General features: G+C 44.3%; 1 long non-coding RNA gene across 1 annotated transcript in view; it reads left to right on the top strand.

The window, feature by feature from the left end:
- Positions 1–8,296, top strand: part of LOC307187479 — a 29,498-nt gene that overhangs the window by 484 nt on the left and 20,718 nt on the right. Inside the window, exon 2 of the long non-coding RNA XR_013828617.1 lies at positions 5,042–5,723. This is a non-coding gene — a long non-coding RNA (uncharacterized lncRNA). The remainder of the gene's footprint in view (positions 1–5,041; positions 5,724–8,296) is intronic.

The following is an 8,296-nucleotide window of genomic DNA, read 5'->3' as shown; positions in this document are numbered from 1 at the left end:
TTACTTTGTGCTAGGCATCGTGTTTAAGGTTTACGTGTGTATTCTTGCAATTCATACTCAGGGCAAACCTTTATAGGACCTTAGAACGAATGCTATTATGACCCCCTTGGACAAATGAGAAAAGTGAGGTTTAAAGAAGTTAGGTATTCAGAGACCGGCATTGCATACGAAAGGGTGCCGAATATTGACCAGAATCTACTCAGTCATTTAATTATATTCTGTACCACTCACTACAAGTATAGTGGTGTGCAAAAACAGTTTTGTGTATAATGGATACAAACCTAAATCAATCACAGTACTGAATATATCATAATAATCTGTGATAAGGAAAATTATCATACCTAAAATGAGAGGGCCTCCAGTTGGAGAGCTTATGTCTTACGTAAAAATAATCTTAACATGAGCTACTTTGCTCTTTGGCTCTTGCTGTAACTATCATTATGCTTTTTTGGAGAGCTTGTGACATTGTCCCCCTCCCCTTTTTTAAACCTATGCATTGCTTTGGCATCCGTAGTTTCCATTCTTTATGTAATTCTCAGCTCCTGCCTCCCCCACTATATCTTTCCCCCTGTTACAGCTTTCTCCTCCGCTTTAAATGAGGGCTATTGCAACTGTTCGTTCGTCAACCCCTTTAGATTTTTTAAACACACCAAGAAGTACTGATTTCTTTTAAGTTAAGCCCTTTCCAAATCCCAACCTTGGAACGGATCAAAGAAAACCCATCACCCATTAACCCAGCCACCATGACATGATGTATTTCACAGATGCTAAGACACACATTTTTCACTCTTTAACATTTCTGAAATCGGGGTGCATTTTACAAACTGGCCTCAATATTGGCCAGGTGGCTATTATATTAACCTAGTTGTCCTTCCCTCCACACATAGGAACTTGAATGTAGCTGTTCACATTGTCCTTATTTCAACTGAATTAAGTGCATTTTTTAATATAATAAAGCCCACAGCCCTCAGAGGAGGAAATTAACAGGAGGAGAAATTAAGGGGAGGGAGAGACACAGGAGTCTCTCAAACTTAAAGGGAATTTTTCTTAGAAAAAGAGGGAAGATTTTCTTAGAAAAAAGCTGTTCACATTGTCCTTATTTCAACTGAATTAAGTGCATTTTTTAATATAATAAAGCCCACAGCCCTCAGAGGAGGGAATTAACAGGAGGAGGAATTAAGGGGAGGGAGAGACACAGGAGTCTTTCAGACTTAAAGGGAGTTTTCCTTAGAAAAAGAGGGAAGATTTTTCCAAGACCAAAAAGAGATTTCTCCAGCACTTACAAAAGAGAGAGATGGCACTCGCTACAAGCTATTAAACCGTGGGAGCCCTGAATTACTCACCAAGTACATTAGTTCTTAATGCACTTTGGAAACCTATATCTGAACAGTTAAATAGTAAGCCTAACATCCCCCCCCAAAAAAAGTGAAATTACATAGTTATTATTCCTGATGGTATGGTTAGTCAGTTACAACTGCTCTTAAGTTTTAGTCCAAACAAATCATTGAAGAAGGAAAATGAGTCTGGATGTTACCTGAAAACCATCCATTGAACTCTTCAGGATAGATCAAGAAAGTGCTGGCATCAAAACTTGAGGAATAGGATCTGCAGCTTGGAAAAAATCCTGGATTTGGTAATGGAGCACTTTTTGAAGGCTTGGTGCACCACCAACACTTTTGGTGGCACAAAAGACAGTACTGTATGGTAAACCACAGCCATTAACAATTGATTCAAAAAGTGATTTAGAAAAGTTGGAAAGTGAAGAAATTTGGGGAACACCATAACCAATTTTACTTATATTTCCTTTTTTATGCATGCACAAGATTGATACATAGCAGTCTGTATCTGAGTCTGAAACTGTTCTTTCACTAAGTATGAAATAAAAATACTAAGTTACAGGAAACCATTGCATGTTAGTTTGGTTGGCTGCATTTTTTTCCAACGTGACACTATCATGTAAAATTAGAGGAAGTGCTATCCTGCATCAGATTAGCAGTCCTTCCAGACCAGATTTCTGTCAAGTGGCAATGGGTGCATTTTCGACAGAGTTTAATTATCTTTAAGATGAAGCTCTAAAACTTGTAATTTCCCCCCAATCCTTTATTAATCCACTACAGATCTAAACCCATACATTCAGCAAATATTTATTTAAAGGACCCTAGGAATCAAGGTTGGGATTATATGTATTCCATTCCCTCCTCAGGGAGAAAAATGATCCTATGTGTATGTTATTTCATATTCTTTCTTCAAAGGAAGAATAAGAGCTTCTCTTTTATGTCCAGAAATCATTCCAATAATACCTGTATTTTGTGAACTGTGTAAGCTAACATTAGGCTAATGTCTTAAGGGAGAAGGCTATAGGGAAAACCTAGATCTCATTCCTGAGTCATAAAAGAGTTTAGATTCCATAGGTTTAGTGTTTGGATTATATTTCCCCCAAGTTCTGTTATTGTGCCTATCTACCTATTCACAAGTCAGATCATTATGAAGGTCTTATCCATTAGCTTGGCATTTTACCTCTTTAAAGGGTATAATGTCATCTTTAAGGGAAAAGAATTCACGCATATGCCCCATTCAACTCACAATTTAAAAATTAATGAGAATGGTCACAAAATACATCCATTCATTTTATCTTGTTCTTGATTCTTTCCTGTAAGATATTTCCCATCCTTGACAAAAATTTCATCTAAAAGAAGAAGGAAGGGGCTTCCCTGGTGGTGCAGTGGTTAAGAACCTGCCTGCCAATGCAGGGGACACAGGTTCGAGCCCTGGTCCAGGAAGATCCCACATGCCGTGGAGCAACTAAGCCCGTGTGCCACAACTACGGAGCCTACAAGCCACAACTACTGAACCCATGTGCCACAACTACTGAAGCCCACGCTCCTAGAGCCCATGCTCCGCAACAAGAGAAGCCACCGCAATGAGAAGCCCATGCACCGCAACAAAGAGTAGCCCCTGCTCGCCACAACCAGAGAAAGCCCGTGTGCAGCAACCAAGACTCAATGCAACCAAAAATAAATAATAAAAAAAAAAGAAGAAGAAGAAGGAAGGATGAGGAAAAGATAGTAGTGCTAATGTGTTCATCTTTCTGATTGTTGGAACAAGAGGTTCGTGAAAGGGAATGAAAGTTAAAGTATATAGCTTAAAGTTGCAGAGGTATATGGCGGACCGAGGTGAATGGCAGGGTAAATACGGGGAGGAGAGCACAGGGGGAGACAGTGCCCCAACCCCAGCCTTGTTCGAGTCAACTGCATAATGTCTAAAGTTGGCAAATCACTAAATAGCAATATAAGCCTATTTCTAACTAAGCGTACAGACGATCCACCAGAACTAAAGACCAAAAACATTTTTGCTAGTTGCTTCTGCTTGTCAGGAGTGGATGTAGACAAAGGCATGGCACCAGGGCAAGCGGCTACACTTTTAATATCATAACATTTTCCCCCAGATCAATTTAAAATTATGCACAGTGAGATTTAACATCTCTGTTCTAGTCTTCCCACCCTATTCTTCTTTCAGTCTAATCAGATCAACTCTATTCCACTTTTACAGTCTGTGGAAACACCTGTAATACACCTTCATACAAAGACAAAGCTGGGACATGTTTGGCATAGTTCGCAATAATTCTTGACCAGTTTTTACCATACTCTACTCCTTTCTCTTTTTTCTTTCTCTCCTTCCCCTCTTTTGCTTCCGCCTGCACATTTTTTCTTTTCCTTCCTTTTTTCTTGCTAGCAGAAACATAGGTTGTAGCCTTCAAAAACAGTGCTTTCAACTTCTGGTAATGATCAGGACCAAAAATGTCATTAACCTAACACTTGTTCCTTTCTTTTTTTTTAAATAAATTTATTTATTTTGGCTATTCATTGCTGCATGTTGGGTATTCATTGCTGCATGCGGGCTGTGTCTAGTTGTGGCGAGCAGGGACTATTCTTCACCGCGGTGCGTGGGCTTCTCTTTGCAGTGGCTTCTCTTGTTGCAGAGCACGGGTTCTAGGCATGCGGGCTTCAGTAGTTGCGGCACTTGGGCTCAGTAGTTGTGGCTCGACGGCTGTAGAACGCGGGCTTAGTAGTTGTGGTGCATGGGCTTAGCTGCTCTGTGGCGTGTGGGATTTTCCCGGACCAGGGATCAAACTCGTGTCTCCTGCACTGGCAGGCGGATTCTTAACCACTGCAGCACCAGGGAAGTCCCCTTGTTCCTTTCTTTAGCTCAAAAATCATGGCAAAACTTATGTTCTCTGGAGTTTTAACTTTAAAAAACACAATAATTCCTATTGGCTTTCTGTATGATGAAGTCATCAATATGAGAACTATATTCTTGAGCCTTTTCCTCTAAGCTCCCAGATGTTTTCACTGGTTGACTTGCAACAATATTAGAAGTATTCCATTGGAATACAGTTGCTATAAGGAAGAATTTAGAGGCTGATGTGAATTCCATAGACCCTATTTTTTAAAAATTCACTGGTGACATTTGATTATTTGGAAAGAGCTCCAGAATATATTAAGAGAAAAAAGCAAAGTATAATAATTTTGTGTTAGAGAAGGAGAACTAGGAATATAAATATATACAGTAATTGTATTTTCACAAAGAAACTCAAATGAAACTCAGGAAATTAATAAAATCATTTATGACAGAGCTGAGGTTGTGAGAAATGGGAAAGATGACAGTGAAGAGAGTGAAATTTTTCTCTGGTGCTTATTATGTTATAGTTTATGAGTTATCTGAATTTTTTTCTATGTGAAATATTAGCTAAATTAAAATTTAAACTAAAGTAAATTAGACAATGGAGAAATAGAGTTCTGATGTTGGACTCTGGAACAGGAGCCCGACTCAAGAGACTTTTGGAGAAGAGGGTGTAGGGATGAAAACTTTGGCATCCTTGGAAACACCATTTATGAGTATTTGCTCCTAAATGGACCTCAGAATCCCTTGTACATGACCATACAGTGAATAACAAACTGGAGTCAGAACTGGAGTCATTTTGGTGGTGGTGGTGGTGGTGGTGGTGGTGGTGGTCATTGTTGTCATTGCTGTTGTTTTTCAGAAACTGAGGTGCTGCTTCCCCACCTGAACCTGAGACTGCCAGAACAACTTGTCCAGACCACCAGGGACCTGAGAGCAGAGAGAATATCTGCTGCCTGGCAGCCCTGCGTGGGGCTTTCCAGCATCAAAATAGACGAACCAGGGCTTCCCTGGTGGCGCAGTGGTTGAGAGTCCGCCTGCCGATGCAGGGGACACGGGTTCGTGCCCCGGTCCAGGAAGATCCCACGTGCCGCGGAGCGGCTGGGCCCGTGAGCCATGGCCGCTGAGCCTGCGCGTCCGGAGCCTGTGCTCCGCAACGGGACAGACCACAACAGTGAGAGGCCCACGTACCGCAAAAAAAAAAAAAAAAAAAAAAAATAGATGAACCAGGGTACAGAGGACTTTCCACCTTTCAGAAAGGATTTTGGCTCACTGTTGGAAAGGACCTTGCCGCGGATAGCATCACCCCAGCCCAGGAGTTCACTGCTAAAGAGGACTTCGCGTCCTCCTCAAGCTCTTACGCAGAATTACCCCTTGGACTCAACCCAGCTGTGTCGCTCCACACTTACAGCAGCCTCTCCTACTCCTCCCCTAAGCGTCTCTGGGACCATTTACAGCAATATCACCCATGGGGTGTCTACCTTCCAGAGCTAGCAGCTTACTTCCCCCGGGATCCTGCTATAGTCTACCCTGCCTGGTAAGCTGTAAGTAACAAACCTTTCAAACTTTTGCTAATTTTACTGATAGGTATGTTAGTGATCCATTGCCTGCTTGTTTGCCTCGTAAAATACTGTAATAATGTAGTTCCCTACTGTTATATTTATTTTATTATACTTCATTTTATTGTGGTAAGAACATTTAATGAGATCCACCCTCTTAACCGAGAGTCAGGTACACAATACTGCATTTTTATGTGTACGCAGTGTTGCACAGCAGGTTTCTAGAACGTGTTCATTTTTCGTATCTACTATGACTAAGGTATCATCCTTACCGCCAAGCCTCTGAGAAATGCTTGAGTGCCACAGGGTCAGTTGTATTACTGTACTGTCTTATTTAATGTACTCCTAATTCCCTGGCATTTGGAGCCTGTGGACACTGGGAACCAGCTCTCCAGGATTAACTACATCCAAGAGATAACAAGCAACTTGCCCGCCAGCAAAACTTTGATATGCAAGCAAACCAATTCAGAGTCCATACCCCCTTGCCCAGGCGGATCCTTTTATCAGACCTCTGCAGTCCAGGACTCTATCCCCTGCCCTAATCACTGCAGGGCCAGGTGTGAGACTACTGGAGACCAACCTTATGGTCCAGGGTTCCTAGTAACTGTTCCAACTCTCCAATCATAGTTCCTGCTCTTGTTTATCTTGCCCATCCCCTCTGGAGAAAACCTCCAGAAAGGACCCTGCCCCCCGTTCACCTCTCTCTTCCCGCTGATCCTGCAGACTGTCTTCCCTGGTGGCCCTCCTGTTTCTAGGGGACTGTGAAATTAGTACAGGACTTCTTCCTCATCACAATTATTTTCGCTGCGCGAGTGTCTTACTATTTATGCTCAAAACAAATCCAGAGGGCTTCCCTGGTGGCGCAGTGGTTGGGAGTCCGCCTGCCGATGCAGGGGACGCGGGTTCGTGCCCCGGTCCGGGAGGATCCCACATGCCGCGGAGCGGCTGGGCCCGTGAGCCATGGTCGCTGAGCCTGCATGTCCGGAGCCTACGCTCCGCAACGGGAGAGGCCGCAACAGTGAGAGGCCCGCGTACCGAAAAAAAAAAAACAAACAAAAAAAACAAATCCAGGGTAGGTTTTTAGAACAACTGGCACTGCATGGCAGAGTGGTTTCACCAGACGGAGATGGTAGGTCCTCGGACTGCTTGGCGCATCAGTGGGACCCAACGGCAGCAACCACTGCCTAAAGGGCACCGCTGGCGCTTGGCTGGCTTGCTGCTTGATGGCTACTGCATCGTGTTGCTTTTTGTCGGGTGTTAGTAGTGTGATTTCCCAGCCTCAAATTGTTTAAGTGGCAAGACATGTCTTACTCAGGAACATAGCAGTAGTACGGGGACTTCTCTAATGGGAAGTGGAGAAGTCCTTAAACCCTTCAAAAAAAAATTGAGTGTGAGGGGCTTCCCTGGTGGCGCAGTGGTTGGGGGTCCGCCTGCCGATGCAGGGGACGTGGGTTCGTGCCCCGGTCCGGGAGGATCCCGCGTGCCGCAGAGCGGCTGGGCCCGTGGGCCATGGCCGCTGGGCCTGCACGTCCGGAGCCTGTGCTCCGCGGCGGGAGAGGCCACAGCAGTGAGAGGCCCACGTATGCAAAAAAAAAAAAAAAAAATTGAGGGTGAGTAGGTACACCATTCTAGAAAACACAATGCAGTTTCCATAAAAAATAAAAAACAGAACTACCATATGATCCAGCAATCCCACTTCTGGGTGTATATCCAGAGGAAATGATATCTCACAAAGTCATGGCAGCATTATTTACAGTAGCCAAGACATGGAAACAACCTAAGTGTCCATCGATGGATGAATGGATAAGCAAAATGTGGTGTATAGATATATACAATAGAATATTATTCAGGGTTTAAAAAAAAGTAAGTACTGGGGCTTCCCTGATGGCGCAGTGGTTGAGAGTCCACCTGTCGATGCAGGGGACACGGGTTTGTGCCCTGGTCTGGGAAGATCCCACATGCCGCGGAGCGGCTGGGCCCGTGAGCCATGGCCGCTGAGCCTGCGCGTCCGGAGCCTGTGCTCCGCAACGGGAGAGGCCACAACAGTGAGAGGCCCACGTACCGCAAAAAAAAAAAGTAAGTACTGTTATTTGCTGCAACGTGGATGAACCTGAAGGACATTATGCTACGGAAATAAGCCAGACACAGAAAGGCAAACACTGTGTGATCTTACTTTTCCGTGGAATCTAAAAAAGTCTAGTTCATAGGAGCAGAGAGTAAAACAGTGGTTGCCAGAGGCTGAGGGTGGGAGAAATGGGGAGATGCTGGTCAAAGAGTACAACTCTGTCTCCTTGCATGGCCCTGGAATAAACCTTTCTCTGCTTCAAACTCTGACATTTCGGTTTGTTGGCCTCACTGTGCATCCGTCACACAAACTTGCACTAATAGTGAGTCACGGGGAGGTGTGTGTAGAGAAGCAAAGAAAGGCTGGGGGGCTTCCCTGGTGGCGCAGTGGTTGGGAGTCCGCCTGCCGATTCAGGGGACGCGGGTTCGTGCCCCGGTCCGGGGGGATCCCGCGTGCCGCGGAGCGGCTGAGCCCGTGGGCCATGGCCTCTGGG

The sequence above is a fragment of the Stenella coeruleoalba genome (assembly GCF_951394435.1).
Source record: "Stenella coeruleoalba genome assembly, chromosome: 6".
NCBI classification, from domain to species: Eukaryota; Metazoa; Chordata; class Mammalia; order Artiodactyla; family Delphinidae; genus Stenella; species Stenella coeruleoalba.
This window is presented reverse-complemented; position numbering and strand designations above follow the sequence as displayed.